At 41.6% G+C, this 22,135-nt stretch overlaps 1 protein-coding gene across 1 annotated transcript in view; it reads left to right on the forward strand.

The window, feature by feature from the left end:
- Positions 1 to 9,866: 9,866 nt before the first annotated feature.
- KCNN2 (potassium calcium-activated channel subfamily N member 2) overlaps positions 9,867 to 22,135 on the forward strand; it is a 215,890-nt gene continuing 203,621 nt past the window's right edge. The window contains exon 1 of the mRNA XM_039254648.1: positions 9,867 to 9,913. The gene's annotated coding sequence lies outside the window, so the exon portion shown is untranslated. The remainder of the gene's footprint in view (positions 9,914 to 22,135) is intronic.

Below are 22,135 nucleotides of genomic sequence, written 5' to 3' on the forward strand. Positions count from 1 at the left end.
TTTTGGTAGAGGGAAACTTGTGACTTGCCCTTGGATAGTTTTGGCTGAGATATGATTTAGGAGTCGTTTGCATAAATAGAAAGTAAGGAGAAACAGTGCCAAGCACTGTTACAGACTTTGTTTTGAATGAAATTACTTAGGAAGTAAAGTAGAGTCAGAAGATAAAGTCAGGCTGAGGACTAAGCCTCTGAGTACATTTAATCAATGACAAGGATCCCTAGAGGGGGAAAGTTGGTCAGAGAAGGAGAAGAAACAGGAAAGAGCACTGATTTTCAGAGAACAGTGGGGAAAAAAGGAGCATGGGAAAAAAATAGAACCAATATCACAGAACTCAAGGGAGGTAAGACTGAATACCATTTCATATTTCAGTGAACAAAGAAGTCATTGGTAACATTTAAAAAATGAGAGGATATATAGAATGAGGGCTTAGAAAGCTAAGCAACCAGAGGTTATGGAGTGGGTAGATGATTAACTGTAAGGAAGGAGGGTCAACCAAAGTAAACTCATCTTTCCAGAAGGCTGGTTGTAAAGTAAAATAAAAGAGAGAGCAAGAATTCAAGAGCAACAGCTAATGTGAGAGGAAGCTTGGTGACCCATATCTTGGTGAGAGGAAGTAACCCAGGGGTATCCTCCATTTTTTTTTTTTTTTTTTTTTACTATCATGGCTATTTCATTCATCAGTCCATTGGAATACCACTGGACTATCTGAGGAAAGATGCTGGTTGAAATCTATAAGGAATGTTGTCTGGTGAACATTAAGATGGAACACAAAAATCCATTCTTTTTTTTAATGTTTATTTTATTTTTGAGAGAGAGACAGAGAGAGAGAGACAGAATGTGAATCAGAGAGGGCCGGGAGGTGGGCGGGGACACCAGAATCTGAAGCAGGCTCCAGGCTCTGAGCTGTCAGCACAGAGCCTGATGCAGGGCTTGAGCTCACAAACTGCGAGATCATGACCTAAGCCAAAGTTGGATGCTTAAAACTGACTGAGCCACCCAGACAACCCCAAAACTCCATTCTTTATTTCCACTGTTGTAGGTCCATCTATGTCCTTCTCCTCCAGAATGTCTTATCTCTAATTCTCCAGTGATGTCCATCACTGGCCCCTGAACCACCAGGCAAGCCATTCAGCATTGTTTAGGAGACCATATATACCCATACTCAAGCCATGTATTTCCCATAAGAAATGAAGAACCAAGCATTCTGATCAAAGTTCTGCCCCCTGGAAGAATTACTTTTCATCACTGCTCTTTAGAGATACTCCAGAGAGGACCTAAAGGCAATGGCTATCTATTTTCAGCTAGTTCTACCATATTGAGGCAACCCATCTCTGAAGCAGGCTTGAGGACTTCCTCTTCCATCAGTTAGTTGTAAGGAACTTCTCATGAGGCCATAAGTGTGAATTGGTGAAAAGGAATTGGTGTAACACAAGCAGGTGCCAAGGGAGTATGGACCACTTTATAATGCAGTGTTTTTAGGCCTTTTGGACCTATTAAGACTCAGCTTTGAATATACCATTTCCAACATACAGTAGATTGCTATACCAACTCATGATGGGAACTCTGGGCACACCATCACTTGGTGGCTCATAATGAAGTTCTTCATCTAAACTAGTGCTATCCCTGTTATTTAGTATGAGGGTTTTGAGGTGTTACACTTTGTCTTTTACCTTGTGGGGGTGAGGGGCTGTCCCATCATGCCACAGACCATTGGACTCTTAAAGTATTAACCCAGTAGCAGGTCCTGAATTTTTTTGAGATTGTATTAGTCAGGGTATAATCATGGCACAGAAACAAAATAATTAGACTAAGGAGAGTATAGTATTAGGAACTATTAACTGTAACAGAATAACTATAATGGTTTAAAGGAAACCCTATGGTTGAAGGAAAATATGGAAGGAAGGAACTAAGTTGCCAAAGGCTTCCCTTCCCAAGACTGAATTCAAATTCTTAGAATACGTGTGGTTGACGCCAATAACATGGCAGAGAATTCACAGGTTTGTTCAGGCCATAGATGGCCCACAATTGGTAGACAACCAGGAAATATCTCTCTAGATATAAGTAAAGCTGGTGGGTTGCCTCACAGAAGGCATCAGTCTCAGGAGCCTGCTCAATATTGGGAAGGCCAGGAAACAAGGTTCCAAGCTGCAGATGGATGTAGGCTGGTGTGGGCAGACAGGAAGAGTCAGGACATTAGGAGCCTGTTCACCAGCAGGGGAGCATAAGGCCCAGGGTGCTTGTGTTTCCATCCACGAGGCTCAGCAAGGTGGTCATGGGGCCAAGTCTGACGTTGCAAGCTCACCAATGGATTGTATGCTCTGGGCTTGCAGCTCTGACGAGGCATCTCTGGATGTCTCCACACAAGCATCTCTGTTAACTGCAGAGCAGAGGTGAGAAGCAGCAAGATAGCAGCATACCTGAACCAAGAAGAGAAGACCCTTTCCTTTGCAGTGTCCCTCCAGTGCCCTCTATTGGTCGATTGAATATTATACTTCCTGCAAAGGAGAGATGCTTAAATGTTCTCACGTTCCCATACATTCTCACAGAAGTGGGTGGACTTGGAGCTGAGGCATTAACTTTGAAACTGGCACAGGGATTCAGTCCCTATGCTGCAGCATGCATTTTTCTATTAGGATAACTGTTGCTCCCTGATCTTCAGGTCTGATAACACAATGCCATCAATATAGTGAAACAGCATGGTATTCTGTGGTATGTTGAGTCGAATGAGGTCCCTATGGATTATATTGTGACAATGAGCTCTTATGGCCCTGGGGCAAGACAGTGAATGTGACCTGGTATCTTTATCCCGTAAAAACCAAACTGCTTTTGATTTCCATACCGATGGGTATTGAGAAAGATGGGGTCACCAGTGCCACAGCCTTCACCAGATCTGTGGCTTCATGTCAGGTACCAGAGTCTGCATCCATTTCTCCAGTAAGATACCTCATTCAGCACTGCAGCTGTGATTAAAGTTGTAGTTTGGCTGGCTCTTAGGGTGTGCATTATCATGCATCATAACTCTTACTGATTTTGTAGAGACCCAGCAGATAGATTGAATACAATTGGGGAGCATTTTCATCCTTTGTTTTTGAAAGTGATACTAATCTGTGCAATTCTTCCTGGAGTACATTATTATTTCTAACTTAGCATTTTAATGGGGGTGGGCAGTTTCTAAGGCTTACACTTGACTGTTTCTACAACAATTATTCGTGCTTCTCTGGTCATACTTAATATTATACATTAGCATTACACAATACTGATATAGTATATACTATATACACTACATATACTATTACAGTATATATATTTATATATATTTATATATATATTATATACATATATATATTTATATATATTATATACATATATATATTTATATACAACATATATTTATTATATATACTATATACACTACATATACTGTAATAGTACTGTAATAGTATATGTAGTGTATATAGTATATTTATTATATATTATATATAGTATATTATATAATACTAATATACTAATATTATATACTATATATATATATAATATCACAGTACATATTATATAATATATATTATATAGTATATACCTACCAGTTTATATACTTAGGGCCCAGGGAAAGAACCACAGGACATTTCTGGGGACCTAATAGGAATATACTTGGACCAGAAATAGATTCCTTGCCAGCCTTCCATCAGTCCCCACTTAATAATGGGACCCTGAGGATGTTTTGGTACCCCTTGTGTCTGTGTTAGAGTCGGTGTCCGGTGATCCTTGAAAGTATGGATAACTTTTCCCCAGGTGCAGAGGTATTGGTAAATGGCTGTAGATACCTTTGAAGGAGGACTATGGGAATATTTATTCTACACGTTAATGTTGGCATTGCCAGATTATCTCTTCAGTCATTGGGTTCTGGTTCTGTTGACCACCTCAGATCTGGAGACAGGATGAGGAATCATGATTTCTTCCATTATAATGACTGACCTCAGAGTTCTGTTTGCCAGTCCTGATTTTTTTTAAAGTAACATGCTAGTGACTATATACATATTGTTCTTAATAATTCTAAGCCCTATGGGTCTGATTATCACTTTCAACTTTTTGTTCATTGTGGTAATTACATCAGCCTCTCTTCTGATGGTTAAATGCCACCCACCTCCTTTCTCCCATTCTGGAAACCTGCCATCCTCACTGATGCTATGGTAGCATGGTAGAAATCTTTTATTGTAAATTCTGACCTAGAGGGGTCAGCCGCCACACTGTGTCATTTTCACAGATGGCAGTATGCCCTTACCAGTGCATTTCCTTTTTCTTTTTAAAAAATATTTATTTATTTTGAGAGAGAGAGAGAATGAGGGTGAGGGGCAGCGAGAGAGCTAGAGACAGAATCCCAAGCAGGCTCTGAGCTGTCACCACAGAGCCTCATGTGTGGGGGTGCTTGATCTTATGAACCCTGAGATCATGACTTGAGCTGAAATCAAGAGTTGGATACTTAATCGGCTGAGCCACCCAGGCGCCCCACCAGTGCATTTTTTAATTGTCTTAATAAAGGGACCATTTTCTGGGCCCATAGTCTATTGTATATAAGTCTCTTCTTACCCTTTTACCCCTTCAAGCATCTAAGCTCAGTACTCTACTAAGATAGTTTCAGCATCTCTACCTCATTTACTGTAGGCCATCACTTTAAGGAGCCGTCCAAGCAGCGTATTAGCACTGGCTCTGTGGGTGCCTGCCAGAACATTGATCATCAGCCTATTCCTCCTTATAAACCCCAATTCAGCTTTATTCCTCTCCACACCATACTCCCAAGATCTTCATGATCCATCTCTACATACAGCTCAGTGATTCCTCCTGGTGCATATTAGCTGATTCCTTCATTGTGGAAGTATTTCCTCCCAGAGAAGGAACTGCCTTTCCCATAGCAGGCTTTGCTGTGGCTCTCTCCTACCCAGCCCTATCCATCACATCTGAGAATAATTCTGATACCATGACCTGCTGGGGATTACCACCACTGCACCACCACCAACAGGTCCTTATTGCTGTTTGGCCAGCTCCAAATCCCATCATAACATCTTTCCGTGGCCAGTTTTGGTACCAACTGTTTTATCCTTAGCCTCCCTGAAGATTCTGCCTGAGGTGAAAACTTGTATACAGGTAGTTTACGGGGGAAGTGTTCCTAGACAAAAGAGAGTGAGGGGCTGGGAAGGGAAGTGGAGAAGGAGAGAAAGGCTGTTGGCCACATTGCAGATACCTGGTGCTTGAGCCTGTGTTTGTTAAGAACAGACTTGTGGTCATGAAATCCCCTGAAATTCTGGATTATATATGTGTGAGTGTCAAGTGTGTGCCCTCAAATGTCCTCCATGCCAGTGTCAGAGAACCCCCAGAACAGGCAACAAGAGCACACTGTAAAGTTGAGGCATTGACGTAGTGTATGTGAAGTCTGTCAACGCCAGTATGGAACAGGGGGTAATAATAATGGCTCTAGTAACTTGATGCTGGAAGAATGTGAAATGTTGCATAAAAGTTATCTGAATCATTAAGGGAGTACACAGCAATGGCTCACACCAGGGTGGATGGATGGATGGATGGATGGATGGATGACTTCCAGAACCAAAATCTGATGCTAAATTATTCCCTTTCTAAATAGGAAAATGAAATTTTGCTAATAATGGTCATTTATGGAAAAGTTGTTTTCACATTCTAGTAAGCGTATATCAAAGGATTTGGTTATTGTACAGCTATATTTATACCAGAACTCCAGATTAAAGAAACTAGAATCTTTAGTTCCACTATTGGGTTTAGGCCTGAAGGAGCTGAAAATGAAATTAATCTCCCCGTCTGATCTATTTTCTTACCATTAGTGAACTGGCTGCCAGTACATTTAATTTAGGGCATGTCAGCAATTACATTCGTTTACTTATGCTCATCTGAGAGCCTGCATATTACCTTTAAAATGCTTCATATGGGCCAGCAGTTTTCCTTGAGGCAGACAAAATTGAAACAGTATATTTCAGGGGAAAAAGCAATTTAAGGTTAAAATCAGCATCCATAACATAACCTAACTAGACTCAATTATCAAAGTCAAATCCAGCTTTCTCCTGGACCACTTGTGAGAAGAGGTATACTAATGCGGCATGAGGGTTTATAGACTGGATTTTCCTACAGAGTTACATGTGGTCCTGTAAGAAGGCCACATGCAGAGTACAGCCTTATGCTATGAGTCCAGGTTTCACTGGGTATGAATTGAAGCTTCTTAATGTACTTTCCCCCAATATTGGGAAGGAAAAAGCAACAATAGCATGGATTATTCCTTTGCAGAAAGGGCCAGAAAGTGTGATTATGCACTGGTGGACATAATGAAGAGAAGGGCAGATGAAGTCATTTATAGGTTTGTCAGAAAGAGCCACTAGGGAGCTATAATACCCTGCCAGACTAGATGCTAAAAGGAATATGGAGAGGTAACTGTCTGGGAGAGCCAACCATTAAGTGTCAGACAAGTATAACATAAGAAGGACTGTGATAGATGCTGCAGGAGAGATGTGCAGAATGACTACTGGCTCAAAACATGGAGGGTCACCTGGGTGGCTCAGTCATTTGAGCATCTCACTCTTGATATCAGTTTAGATCAAGATCCCAGGGTTGTGGGATTGTGCTCCACATCAGGCTCTGTGCTGGTGTGGAGCCTCCTTAAGATTCTCAAAAATAAAAAACATTTAAAAAATTAAAATGGGGTGCCTGGGTGGCTCAGTTGGTTGGGCGTCTGACTTTGGGTCAGGGCATGATCTCTCACGGTTCGTGGGTTCGAGCCCCGCGTTGGGCTCTGTGCTGACAGCTAGCTCAGAGCCTGGAGCCTGCTTCAGATTCTGTATCTCCCCCTCTCTCTGACCCTCCCCTGCTCTCTCTCTCTCTCACACACACACACAAACACAAACATTTTAAAAAAAGATTCTCTCTCTTTTTTTCTCCCTGTGCTCCTCTCCTGCTTGCTTGCTCTCTCTCTATAAAAATTAAGGCAAAAACAAAAGCATGGAAAGAAAATATGAACAGTTTTGGGTGTTGGCATCAGGAATGGCTTTACATATAGACTAGAGTCCAAACTGAACCCTGAAGGGATAGGTTGGATTTTGAGAGAGGTGACATAGAGATGGAAAGGCACACCAGGTGGGGAGAACATCTCTGCTCTTCTGAAAGCTCAACCCAATATGACTCCTTCCTCAAAGTCCTTCCTTGTTGCTTTCAAGTTTCAAGAACCACCTTCTTGTCAAGCGTTTGGTGCCCCTTCTCTAATATTCACAGCGTACTGTCGGGATTACTGTTGCGTGCATGCCTCAGTGGCCTTACTGGACGAAGACAGCTTGAAAGCGAGATTCGTGTCTGACTGTGTCATAGAACACTGGTATCCCCGCAGAGTACTCTGGACAGAGGGAGTGCACAGTAACATCAGTGCATGAATAAGAAAGGCGGCAAGCAGCAGAGCCAGCACATTCTGTCCTGGTCTTATTTGCGATTCTTATTCTGTTCCCCTTGTGAGATTTTAAGTCCTCTTGTCTGCCCTTTGGCAATGGTACCCTCTTGTGTTTACACACTACCACAAGAGAGAAAGGGAAGGTTATGGTAGGGAGGCAGGGAGGGGGAAGGGGAAGGAGAGAGAGGATTCACAGAAACCACAAAGCTCTAGTGACCAGATTCCAAACAATAAATGAAAGACTGCACAAACACAGGACTGCCTCTCAGGAGCGCCTTTGTGGAAGAACAGTTCAGCAGTGCAGAAGGGATCAGTCAGATTTTCTTTTCTCCATTAAAAAAAAAAAAACAACCTCTAAAGCACATTAAAAGTTTTAAAACACATTACAAATGAAAGAGTATCACTCTACTCATAAACATGGGGCAGTTCAACATTGTCATTTTCTTAGATCCGTGCTTCATTTCTAAAGGTTAAATTTTTTCAAGTTACTGTTGAAAATCTATTTGGGGAAAACAGGAAAATTACAAATGAGAGAGACAGGACATAGCAACTGCGACTGTATCAAGATGCGGATATTTCATAAATTATAAGCTCTTGAAGGGTTGGTGCTATGTATGAAAATGGGCAGATAAAAATCATAGTTCCCTTTTCCATAAAGTTCAGTTGGAAGTAGAGGAAGTGGCATATATGAAGCAGATGTCTACGTTCATCACCTATTGACTGTGTCTAGCAAAATACTCTGTTTTTAAAGCAAAACTCATTTCCCTTTTCCTGAAGGCGGGTATGTGCCAGGAAATGAGGTACATCAAGATCTACAGTCCGATATATCTTAATGTTGGAGTTGCCCATCAATCAAAGTCTATCTGCTTTTGTAGCCACTTGACAGTTTCCTGTCTCACACAAGTCTGGAAATAAGCAAACTTCCTGGCTGAAGACTACTTTTCTCTAAATGTGGGCGATGGCTGGCTGAAAGAAAATCATATTAAGTCTGTGTGAACTTTAAGCGATCTTGTGTCTTTGCATTGAATGCCTAACATTTTTTTAATGTTAGGCGTTGACAAATTTCCTCCTAAAAAGATAAGGACACTGATTTCAAAATGATTGAACCAAGGCATGTTTGTGGTTATTGAAATAAGAGGTAAAAATGGAAATAAAAGAGTGTTTCATTTATTGTCTCATTTGTGGTTGATGAAGACCCTCTTTGGATTCCGGAAATTAAAGTCACTCTATTTAGCAATGACTGAATTATAAAATAAGAATCTCAATAGTGTAATAGCCATGGATATGGAACCTGTCCAGTGAGACGCTGCTTTAGGGTCAGCACCCCTTGCAGACCCTTCTTCATTTTTAGTTGGATGAAAATTAGATTTTTCCTCTAAAAAATTTATTTTCAGGGTGCATGGGTGGCTCAGTAGTTTAAGTGTCCAACTCTTGATTTCAGTACCAATCATGATCCCAGAGTTGTGGAACTGAGCACCACATAGGGCTCCACAGTGAGCACTGGAGCCTGCTTGAGATTCTCTCACTCTCTTTGTTTCTCCCTCTCTGCCCACTCCCTTGCTCTCTCTCTTTCTCCCCCTGTGTCCCTCTCCCCTGCTTACACTCTCTTTCTCTCACAATTTAAAAAAAAAAATTTATTTTCACTATCTTTGGTAGGCTCCCTCCTAGAAAATCATTCTCATGTCATCTCTGTCCACTTTGTGTCTTGCATTGATGTAAAGAATTTTTCCCCTCTACTTTGCTTTGTTTTATCAAGATTCCAGCAGTCAAGTGTACAAAATACTTAGCACAGAGCCAAATATTTACTAGGTGCTCACTTTATTACTGTTGTAACTAATAAGGTGTTTACACATGGATTAGGGATGAATGTTCGGTTTCATTTCCAATGTGCTTGCTCTACACTTACAAGTTCTTGCTCTGCTACTTTCTTTTAAGGTGTTTTTTTTTTTTAATGTTTATTTGTTTTTGAGAGAGTGAGGCAGAGTGCAAGTGGGGAATGATCAGAGAGAGAGGGAGACACAGAATCTGAAGGTGGCTCCAGGTTCTGAGCTGTTAGCACAGAACCCAATGTAGGGCTCGAACCCACAAACCATGAGATCATGAACTGAGCTGAAGTCAGACGCTCAACCACTCAACCAACAGAGCCACCCAGGCGCCCCTGTCAGCTACTTATTGTGTTGATACATTGGGCCAGTTACACTTTCCCAGAGTGCCACTTCTTCATCTGTAAATGAGGAAAGTCATACTGTCTTACAAGGTGTAGTGAAGTTGCATACACACAGTGAATGCAAACGTGTTTTGGTTTGTCAGGTGCAGCACACAGAGTAGCTCTTCATACTGAGAGGAAGAAGAATCCAAACCTCACAATGGATTATTTCTTGTATTATCTACTCCTGTTTGTATCTATGCAAAGAAAGATCTTTCCACATTGGAAATAGAAGTAGCGGCTTTCTCAGCCCCCTGGTGAGTTGGACCATTGAAATGCTAATTTATAGGACGGGGAGCTGCCCCTGCTCTCTCTCTCTCTCTGCCTTTTGGCATGAATTTCTGGCATGATCTCTTCTCTTCCTGCTGCTGGCTCTTTGAACAGGCTGTCCAGGCATTTTAAATTTGGCAACCAGTGCAGTGAATTGCTTCTTCTTAAAATAATTCAAATCATTTGATTTGGCTTGTTACTAAGCCTCCTCCCCACTCCCCCACCCCCATCCATTCTGTAGAAATAGAAGAGGGAAATGGGAATGTCTTCACAGACCCAGCCTAGTTCCATCTTCTGTTCAAGTACAAATCCCCGTATGGTCAAGAACACAAGTGTTGCCCTTTCCCAGAACAGCTGACCCTGCCCAGAATTCTGAGCACTAATGCTTGAGGCCTTCTAAGGATTGATTGGAACCCCTGGAAAATTTAAAATTGGCGGAGGTATGTAAGCCGTCCTCCTGTAAATTCCTGTAGGGGTTAAGCCCTAATGATTGAGGAAGATCTAAAATGGAAAAATCAGCTCTAACTGGGGAGGATTGCACTTGACAGAATTTCCTAGCAACCTCCCAGTTTTCAAGGCAATGTTTATGTGATGCTTTTCGAAGTGATGCCTTTGTTATTGCTATGTAACATGGTTCATTTTCTCAGTAACCTATGTAGCTCAAGGAAGATCTAAGGTAAAGACTGAAAACCCCCAACTGTCAGTATTTGCAAAGTACCTGGTTAATTACATTTTGAGCTGGAAACATGCTTTTTTGGATTTTGCTGTGCAGCTATTGTATTTATAAGCTCGCCTGCCTCTCTGAAATTTTATTTTGATCTCTGGAGAAAAGCAGATATTAGTATGAGTTGCTCTTACACATTTTCTTGGTTTTTGTCCCGTTGGCTTCTGATTACATTGCTCCTGATCCATTAGTTTCATCATTTGAACATTTATTCTGAAATAGAAGGGAATTTTCACTTTCCTTCTGCTGGGCCACTGAATGTTGTCGATGTCTTCAAATACAAGTGGACCTTCTCATTCACAAGGGGATCTTCCTGAGGCCATCAAAAATTCTCAATTGATTAATTTCAAGGTACATTTGGTTTCCCCTCTCCACAAAACAACAGATTTTTTTAATGTTTATTTTTTGTTTCTGAGAGAGACTAGGCTTGAGAGCAGGGGAGGGGCAGAGAGAGAGGGAGAGAGAGAAACCCAAGCAGTCTCTGTGTCTGTGCTGTCAGCACAGAGCCCGATACGGGGCTCAATTTCACAAACTGTGACATCATGATCTGAGCCGAAATCAAGAGTTTCACACTCACCACACTGGTACCTCAGCAGTAGAAGATTTAAAAAAAATTTTTTTTTAATGTTTATTTATCTTTCAGAGAGAGAGAAACAGAGCATGAGTAGGGGAAGAGCACAGAGAGAGGGAGACACAGAATCAAAAGAAGGTTCCAGGGTCTGAACTGTCAGCACAGAGCCCGATGTGGGGCTCGAACTCATGGACCTTGAGATCATGACCTGAGCCACCTGAGTCAGATGCTTAACTGCCTGAACCACCCAGGCACCCTAGTAGAAGACTTTTAATGATACTTTTCAGACCCTTAACAGTTCTAGATATATAAGCTTAAGTCATTTGTCTGCACGTAGCTATTAAAGACAGCTACTAAAATAAGCCCAGCCCTTTACTACCTGATCATCTTTTGCTAGAAACCTGTGATAAGATACTCAGGTGTGTGGACAAAGATGAAAGTGAAGAAGAAATGTATTACTTGGCAGCGTAAAGCACGTCTCCTCAGCTAAGGAAGGTGACATGAAGTGCTAGGGCATAGCCATCAGGTATCAGGGATGACCTACTCTCAGACTTTTTTAGACTCCACAGTTTCTTCCCTCTTAGATATACACATTTGCAAAAAGCATCTTCCTTTAACATATGTGCATTTTGTGTCCTCAACGCTGAAGGCATGTTTTTGCAGTTAAGTGGCCCTCCCCTATTAATTTCACACCATGGAACATTTACGAAAAAGCTTCCTAAAATTGACATGGGAAGTGGTCATTCCAATTGTTTTACTGGTTGCTTCATAGAAATATTTGTTTGGGCTTTTGGCATCTGCCAGTATGGCTATTCAGTGAGAGGGTTTCTTTACTTATTTTATCATAACCAGATAACTGCACATTTCATTTTGATGAACATTTTATTTTTCCTTTGATAAACCACTTTTGCACACGGTGTAAGCACTTGCTGACATGGTCTCATGGATCATTTTTCTGTTCCTACAGTGTTTATGTAGTTGGCCCTGATGTGTAGATTGGAGCCACCTTCTAATGCAATTTAAAACTTTTTTTTAATGTTTTATTTATTTTTGAGACAGAGGGAGACAGAGCATGAGAGGGTGAGGGGCAGAGAAACAAGGAGATACAGAATCCGAAGCAGGCTCCAGGCTCTGAGCTGTCAGCACAGAGCCTGACATGGGGCTCGAACCCAGAAACATGAGATCATGACCTAAGCTGAAGTTGGACGCTTAACCAACTAAGCCACCCAGGTGCCCCTTCTGATGCAATTTTTAAAATGAATATTCTTTAGGGGCTCAATAGGTTGAGCCTCCACCTCTTTATTTCTGCTCAGGTCATGATCTCATGGTTTGTGGGATTGAGCCCCGTGTCTGGCTCTGTGCTAACAGCTCAGAGCCTGCATGGGATTCTCTCTCTCCCTCTCTCTCTGCCCCTCCCCCACAATGCTCATCCTCTCTCTCTCTCTCTAAATAAATAAATAAACAAAGAAACTTAAAAAATATGAATATTCTTTAGGGTAGTTTTACATTTATAGAAAAGTTAAGCAGAAAGCACAGAGTTCCTATGTATGCCCCTCCCCCTACACATAGCTTTCCTACTAATATCATGCATTGAAGTGGTACATTTGTGACCCTCGATGAGCTAATATTGACACGTTATTATTATTAACTTACATTAGAGTTCACTTTGGGGTTGTCCAGTTCTATGGCTTTTGCCAAATCCTTAATGGCATATACCCTCCATTACAGTATTCTAGAGACTGCTGGATAGAATGCCTTGGGCTCCAGCTGGACATACCTTTCCCTTCTGCCTCCCTCTCTCCTAGCAGCTCTTGGCAACCACTGAATTTCTTACCATCTCTGTACACAGGGCTGCCTTTTCTAATGTAGCTGTCCCCTCTTCAAAACTTGTTTTAAAAAAGTTCTGGTCGAGAACTATGCTTTGGACTTACATTATTTTCCATTCATTTCATCGCTGAACAAGCAGAAGATTTTCTTTTCAACAAGAATATGTATTTTTCCACCAGAACATTATTGCCAAGGTAGCAAAAGTGTAGAACGAAAATAGCCAGTCTGCGGTATAGGTACAAAGAGGCCCACTCACCTGCTAAGTGTCTCCCTCTTGTATATGAAGGTTTGAAACATAAGAGTCAAAGGTATTCCTTAACAGGATATAAGTTGCTACATGGTATGGGTCTTTGGGTGGTCTTGAGAGCCCACCAAACCATGAGGCACTTTTGCAAGTGCCAAAGATATATTCCTGTAGGGGTTAATCCCTAATGATCAAGGAAGGTCTAAAATGGAAAACTGCTCTAACTAGAGAGGATTGCCTTGACCGAAGTTCCTAGCAGGCTTGAGCATGTCCCTGAGGCTAGGTTCTCTAGACAGACCCTACAGGTTTGATTGCTACCCTGCATACTCACAGCCTAGCTTGATTCATAGACCACGAAACTGGTGGAATTAGAAGGTATCGGTGACCCCAGCGTAGGAATGCTAGAATGGGGGCCAACAGGAATCAGAGCCCTCTTATCCATGCTTCATGGCTTTCAAATGTCTCTACCCCAGGAAGACATGAACACCTCTTGCTCTCCTGTTTCCTTGTCGTGGGTCATGTTCCCATAAAGGGTTTGTTATAACAGGTGAAGCCAGTTAATTCAAATAACACTCACCAGTTACAGGCTTCTAATAAAATAATTCCGGCTCTTTAGGCATCTGGTCAAATGGGGTGCCAGCACTTGTTTTACAAAGCTATCAAAAGACAAGTTAAGCATCCGACTTCGGCTCAGGTCATGATCTCACGGTTCATGGATTCGAGTCCCCACATTGGGTTCTGTGCTCTCAGTGCAGAGCCTGCTTCAGATCCTCTCTCTCTCCTTCTCTCTCTGTCCCTCCCCTGCTTGCTCTTCTGCTCTCTCTCTCTCAAAAGTAAACATTTTTTAAAAAGGCAAGTTTACTGTGTGCCATGGAAAGCAATTAAAATAAATAGCTTTAGGGGCACCTGGGTAGCTCAGTTGGTTAAGCATCTGATTTCACCTCAGGTCATGGTCTCGTGGTTCATGAGTTCTAGCCCTGGGTCGGGCTCTGTGCTGACAGCTCAGAGCCTGGAGCCTGCTTGAGATTCTCTGTCTACCTCTCACTCTGCCCCTCCCCCATGCATGCACTGTCTCTCTCAAAAATAAACAACATTATGCTATACGACCCAGGGGAGGCAGACACTTATTTATTTATTTATTTATTTATTTACATCTCTTCTATTTTATATCTCTCTGTCTTCAAAAAAAGGGGGGGGGACTGTTTTCAGTATTTAGGATTCATACTATTTTATTGCTGTTTTCAGGGCTTAGATGGTTTAAAAATGAAATACTTTATTATATTTTCATCTTTCATGAAATAAGCAGCATTGATTAAAAACAGACCGCAACAGTTGTCAGATCCCATTACTGCAAATTCAGACAACTATTCAAATTTCTTTATTTTATTGGATTTGGGCTAATTAAATATTTTGATTGTCAAAAGGATGTTTCTCGAAATAAAGCAGCCTTGTTAACGCCCTTTGTAAGGTTATATAGCTAGAAAGAAGTAACAAACATATAAAGAATTCTTTTTTTTAAATATTTTTATTTATTTCTAGGAGAGAGAGAGAGACAGCATGAGCAGGGGAGGGTCAGAGAGAGAAGGTGACACAGACTCTGAAATAGGCTCCAGGCTCTGAGCTGGCAGTCAGCACAGAGCCCGACGCGGGGCTCGAACCCACGAACCGCGAGATCATGACCTAAGCGAAAGTCGGACGCTTAACCGACTAAGCCACCCAGGTGCCCCACAAACATATAAAGAATTCTTAAAGAGTTCTCTGGATCCTTGAACAGAGGAGCTTTTCCATGGAGTGATTGTACTGGAACCATCTATTTGTGGAAGCCAGGGTTATCCAAGATGCATGGATACTTAGAGTGGGGAGACTGGCAGAGACCAGATATTATCCTCAGGGTAAGACTTGAAGGGAGACAAGAAAACCATCTAGCCTAGGTCTCACATTAACCAGGGACCTTCAATTGAGAGGCTGTCTCCTGTAAGTTTATGCATGCAACATTGAGAAACATTGATAGCACTGAGGGATATTCACCTATCTTCTATAATTCATCATTTTTGTAACCAATTTTAGGACTTCTTCATCTATGAGGAGCCCCCCAGATGGAAGCGGTTAGGGGAGCTTCTGACTTATAGGAGGTGTGATATGGTACCTTATAGAACTTACAGGTCTGTATTATTATAAATTCCTTTTTGGCAATAAACTTCTTCTTAGCTTGTGACACCCTGTGCAGAGTCCCAACCTAGAAGACAGAACCAGAACTGCTTTCTTGGAGTGAGAGGTTACCTCAGCCTTATCCTGGCCCTTAAAGTGGCATCTAAGATACCTCGGGGCGGGGGGGGGGGGGGGGCGGACGCCTAGGTGGCTCAATTGGTTAAGCGTCTGACTTCAGCTCAGGTAATAATCTCATGGTTCAGGAGTTTGAGCCCCGCATTGGTCTCTGCTGACAGCTCAGAGCCTGGAGCTGCTTCAGATTCTATCTCCCTCTCTCTCTGCCCCTCCCCTGCTCACACTCTCTCTCTGTCTCTCAAAAATAAATAAACATTGAAAAAATTTTAAAAAACAAGATACCTATGGGGAAACTTAGAACTTCAGAAAATAAGATTTGGAAATCATTAGACTGGTTTAAACCATTTGATGTACAAAGACCAAAATCGAGGTTGGAGAGGTTAGGTCTCGTGTTCACGATTGCCCATCTGGGGAGAAGTAGACCTCCAGATATACAACTGTGTATTGCTGAACGGTATTTTCCCTTTGATCCAGAGCTTCAGGGTTCAGAAGCCCAGGGCCCTCGGGAATGATGATGCATGGTAAGCTGTTAACATGAGCCCAGAAATTAATCCATCTAGGAAACACATATTCCCACCAATTATGTTAAAAATATATGTATAGGGGTGCCTGGGTGGCTCAGCCAGTTAAACTGCTGACTCTCGATTTTGACTTGGGTCATGGTCTTACGGTTCATGAGTTTAAGCCCTGTATCGGGATCTGCACTGCCAATTAGGAGCCTGCTTGGGATTCTCTCTCTCCATGCCTGCCCCCCACTCCCAGCCCTCCCCTATTCATGCATGCTCTAAACAAACAAACAAACAAACTTAAGAAACAAAACAATATGTATAAATATTTAATACATATGGCTTTCTAGCCCAGCCACTTAAAACATGCTCTCATAAAGTTGTTATAGTATTAAGGCTCATGTATGTAATTTATAAATATGTATATATTCACACATGAGAATCATGGTCATATCTGAGATACACATATGCACGAAAGGAAGGCAAAGAGAAGAATGGTTTGGGGTGCTCTTTGAATCACTGCAGTTACTTTGTAAATGTTTATGGAATAAATTCCAGATCCTGGGCTCAGGCTAAAGCCTGCTGAGACCAGCAAATGCCTTCCAGAAGGGGCTTTTCAGCAAGGCTGCATCCTTGCAACATCTTCCCAGATGGTTTTGGATTTTGTTTTGTTTTCTTTTCTTTTTGGCCCTTCGTTCATGCCTTCATCTGTCTTCCTAATGAACCCCAGCTGACCCTTTGCTGCTACTATAACTTTCTGCCTTTGAGACATAGCCCATTCATTGAGATCTTGTAGACATAGAAAGAAAATAGAGGCTTGTCTGGACTGCAGACATTTGGAAGCTTATTGATCTCATTTTTTTTTTCCGGGAAGCCAGCTGTGTAATGTCTCAAATCCAACTCAGAGGAATACATTTTGTGCAAAGCTTACATCACCTGGCCTTCAGGCTCCCACTAGGAATCAATTTCTCCATAGACTCTCAGTTAAGCAACCCTCTTCCAAAGTGATTTTTACTTTGGAAACCCCAGCCCCTTAATCAAAAGACCCCAAATGGCTCATGACAGTTCTATTAAGCATTGTTTAACTTGAGTTTGCAATGATAGCAAAAAACAGATATCTTCCCTTAGATGGTGATGGTTGGTCTCCAACCCGTGTGGGCCTGAGATTAACCTCCTCTTGACTTTGATTCTTCTTGGGATTTTACTTTCACATCTGACACCATCCCCTCCCCAGTTTTGGCTTTAGGTGTACTGTGGTAGTGTTGTTGACTCCAAAGAGACCTACCCCTCCATGAGATAGGTGCTACAGCTCGTAGTAGGAATTAGAGGGAGTGGGAATTTTGGAGATCGATCTAATGGTTAATGCCATGCTTCAGACAAGAAGTAGTGGCTCTGGGAGATCAGGAGGCTGTTGGTGGTATCAGTCAGTGTGGGACTGAAGTAATAAGGGAAGCAGCAGGAAGCAGATTGAATGTCGGGGGAGTCAGGGAATACGAATAGAAATGAAATTGGCTTACCCATTAGCTGTTACTTGCAATTCCGTAATAATGCCATACCGAGCAAGATGGGCATGATGGGTTGCCATGGAACTGCCCACGATGGGCGGTGTGCCTACCAATCTTCACAGCGGCTCAAATGTGATGGTGAAATGGGTTGGGAGACACTGATGGGAGAAGAGGAAAGGCACCAAGAGGGGCAGAGCTAATAGGCAGAGGAAGCCACTGACCAACAGTACACCTGGCTATTGGCTGTACTGTATCAATACTCTAAACAGGTATGTACCCACCCCCCATGTCCCCATGCTTTTAGTTCCATCACTGCATGGCTGCTTCAGGCAACCAAACTGTGCAACCCCGAGGTCTGCTCTGCACCTGACAATGTCCTGCTTGTTACCTGCCTGCCCTTCACTTGGACTCACTACATTTCTGCTTTCTGGAAGTGCTTTTTAGTTAAGTTTCTTTTTTGCCTAGGCAGGATAAAGCTGTGTTTTGAGGAAAAGTCAATGGAGTTTAAAGACAGGCACTCAAAGTGCCCTATCTACTGTCTACAACTCATTATAGAATATTTGAAGTCTATTGCCAAATTATTATTAGCAGCCATTATTTTTTCCCTTGATGTTGTCTTGTAGTATCTTTCTTTGCTACTAAAATCTGAAGGATGGCTGCTCATGTAGATAATAGTATATATTTTCTTTAATGCATATATTTATAACTCCAGATCTAAAAGAGTTGAGACTTCAAATAATATATAAATTGTAGCTATAGTATATATCTTATATTATCATACCATTATATGTAATTATACACTTATATACAATATAATGCTGTATTGTATGAGAACATATAATTATATATGATTATTCATAATGTATAAGTTAATATATATAAATTACTATTCCGCATTACTGTTCACTAGTTGACAGGCACTTTAATTACATTATTTCTGTAATCTTAAATTTGCTCATGATTTACTGACTGAACTTATATGCCATGAATATAAATTATAGCTGCATTGAAATTCTCTTTCTTCCTAACCCTTCCTCCACACGCCTTGTTGTCTGCTCCTTGGAAAGGTTTATTTCCTATAAGTGTGGTTATTTCATTGTTTTGGTCGTGCTCCTTTCCACCATTTTCACTCAACAATTTAAGTGGTGGAGCTGAAAGAGACTTTGGAGAACCATGATTTCACTGTGGGTAAACTAAAGCTCAAAGATATTAAGTGAGACATCAGGCGTTACATCCTACACTTGGATCACTAGAATTAGTGTTCTTTCTGATGCCCTCCACCATATCTAGACATCAGTGCAAAATACCGAAACTCTGGGGACACATTCCTTAATGGCATCCCAACAGGTAACTTGCCAAGAATAGGGAAAATAGAGTTTATCAGGGGTGACCTTCATAAGCAAGACTATGTGTTAGGTGGGAATGGAGAGAGGTTCCTGATCTCTTCTGTGGTCAGTCTCCTACCATGTTCTCCTCTGTAGGACGGGGCTTCCAGCTCATCTCCATTGGGGCATCTAAAGGCAGGTTTCCTACAGGCGCAAGTCTTTTCCCTGAAGAGTCCTGCAAAGGGAAAGAAAGCAGACGCTATACAAATGCACCTCCTAGCAGTTCAGACCCAGGCTTTCTATCATCATTTGGCCGTTTGTAAGAACACAGTGGAAATTCATAGTGGAAATGAATGCTCTCGTATATAGCAATTTAGAATACAGCCTGAAGCTCAGAGAGATAAAAGGTATTCTTTAATACCCATAAATATATTTAAAGCTGAGGTGAGTGGCTGGGTAGGAAGTGATTGTTTTATATGAAAGTCTCTACTCTTTTGACATGATGCTATTATACTCCTTGTTCATGGTAAATAAATCTTTATGCATTTAGGAAAAAGTCTGACTTACATTGCATCCAGGTTAAGCAAAACAGAATTGTGTAGTATAACACAATTATTTCTTGCTCCTAAATCAAACTCTATAAAAATGTTCTACAGTGTTTTATTCAGTGTTCCATTATATACTAAAATACCACCATTTCTCTCTCTCTTTTTTTTTTTGAGAAATTTAAACCAAAGAGACTTTGCACCATCCCGTCTTCTGTCTCATTATGTGGTTTTTCTGTGCTAACTATGACACATAAAATCAGCTTGTAGAAATTCTCCATCTTCCTCCTGGATATTAGTCCAAGGAATCAAGTGTAGCCTTTGACACAGAGCTCCAAAAAAGACTTCTCTCATTTCCCATCCAGCTTGGTTCTTTTCATGAAGCTCCTGTGGAGAAAATATTCAACAGTGATACCTTCTTGTCTTCTTAAATGGAAATTTTGACAGAAGTAAAATCCAATCCCCATTTTCTCCACCCCTCCTTCAATATGAATGAATAATCATTACAGAGGAAAAGATTCAAGGGTAATCAACTAATGTACTGAATGGGCAAACAGGTAAGAGCTTTATGTTCAGATCACTTCTTTTAAATGCTCTCTGTATTCCTTTAATCCGAGTGATTATCTCAGGCAGCCCCCAGACCTTTTCTGGGTACTTGAGAGTATTACATCAAAGAAGGTTAAAGCAGGGGCGCCTGGGTGGCTTAGTCAGTTAAGTGTCTGACTTTCACTTAGGTCATGATCTCGCGGTTCGTGGGTTCGAGCCCCGCGTCGGGCTCTGTGCTGACTGCCAGCTCAGAGCTTGGAGCCTATTTCAGAGTCTGTGTCTCCCTCTCTCTCTGACCCTCCCCAGCTCACACTGTCTCTCTCTCTCTCTCCTAGAAATAAATAAAAATATTTACAAAAAAAAAGGTTAAAGCAAAACAAAACAAAACACCTCAGTCCAATTTAAGTAGGAATATTTAAAGCATTCATCTGATTCCTAACTTCTTCCTCACCAGATCTGCCCCAGTTGGTGATTCCATAGCCAGGGCAGGGAGTAGGAGTGGAATGGGGGCCAGGGGTGGGGGTGGGGGAGATGATCTGTTCCTCTCAATGCCTGATGCATTTTCTTTCTTAATCATTCAAGAAAAAGCATAAGGTGGGGGATAGTGACAGGTAAAGGAGTAGAGGCTGTCTTATTTTTCCTCTGTCTTTCTCTTTTCCTTCCTTCCTTTCTCTCTTTCCTTCCTTCCTTCCTACCTTCCTTCCTTCCTTCCTTCCTTCCTTCTTTCCTTCCCTCACTGATGCTCTTTCAGTTCTATTACCTGTCAAATATTCTGTATCATGGCAAGCATTGAAATGCTAGCTTTTTCACAAGGTTCACTAGAGCAGACACCCTCTCCACAGGGGCCCCCACATTATAGAACAAATCTCTGATGGGGTGAGATAGTCTCTAGTTGGACCTTTTAAGACCCTACCCCAGCTCCTGCCCCAGTTGAGCCAAGTTGCCTTCCTGAGCATTGAGTTGATTGCTGGGACACTCTGCTTTTCCAAACTCTAGAAGTACAGTTTGCCCCAATTGTTGTCCTCTCTCCTCATTGTATATTGAGGGTGGTTCCAAATGTGTTCCCACCTTCGTCTTCTACAGAAGAGGAGTCTTGTGTCCCTGTGTATTTCCAAACTCCAAGAGCCCTGAGCTCTGCCAAGAACTCTGTTATGATCTTTTTTCTCTGGTAGAAGCATGTGGCAGGCCTACCTGCTTTTATAGCTCAGGAATTAAGGAGCAGGGTGGTGATGATGAGCTAGAAGTCCCCTCTTCTGGAAGACAACCAATTTTTGTTTTTGTTTTTGTTTTACCAGTAGCTCTCTTTGCCTCTGTCATTTGATCTGATGTCAGAGAATTAGAAGCCCAGGGAAGAAAGGTAAATGTCACACTGTTCTTGTCAACTATGAAAGGCCCTTCAGGAAGTTTCTTCTCTGTAATGGATCTCTGCCTTCTCTTACATCAGCTCATAGGTGCAAGGGTCATTGGACACTTTGCAGAGATTTGTAGACCTGTATCTAGCTTTTCTCTTCAGAATATGATAGAATTCATTTCCCAGTTTCCTCAGTAGGAAGTTTTAAATGAAATTCTAAGAGAACTGGAAATCTCATTCTGTATCTGTATTCTGTTGCAATAAAACTTACAATTAAGTTGCAAACAGGGCCACCTGGGTGGCTCAGTCAGTTGAATGAACAACTTCGGCTCAGGTCATGATCTCATGGTTCATGAGTTCAAGCCCCACACTGGGCTCTGTGCTGACAGCTCAAAGTCTGGAGCCTGCTTTGGATTCTGTGTCTCCTTCTCTCTCTGTCCCTCCCCTGCTCACAATCTGTCTCTGTCTCTCTCTCAAAAATAAACATTTTTTAAAAATTAAAAAAAACAAGTTGCAAATAACACAGAGACTTAATAATTTGAATTTCACATTTCTTGGCTGTATTTCAAAAAGAGTTTGTAGAACCCACTGTAGTAAGAGTTACTTAACCCAAAAAAAAAAAAAAATGGCAGAATTTTCATGCTTGAAGGGACCTTAAAATTTTTCTAGTCCAATCATTTCACTCCTCAGTCCATATAACTGAAAGTCAGAGGTGTTCAGTAGCTTAATTGGAGACAAATAATGTGTTAGTAGGTGAATACATTTTTTTAAGTCTTAGAAGA

The sequence above is a fragment of the Hyaena hyaena genome, unplaced genomic scaffold, assembly GCF_003009895.1.
Source record: "Hyaena hyaena isolate Hyena2069 unplaced genomic scaffold, ASM300989v1 scaffold_499, whole genome shotgun sequence".
NCBI lineage: Eukaryota > Metazoa > Chordata > Mammalia > Carnivora > Hyaenidae > Hyaena > Hyaena hyaena.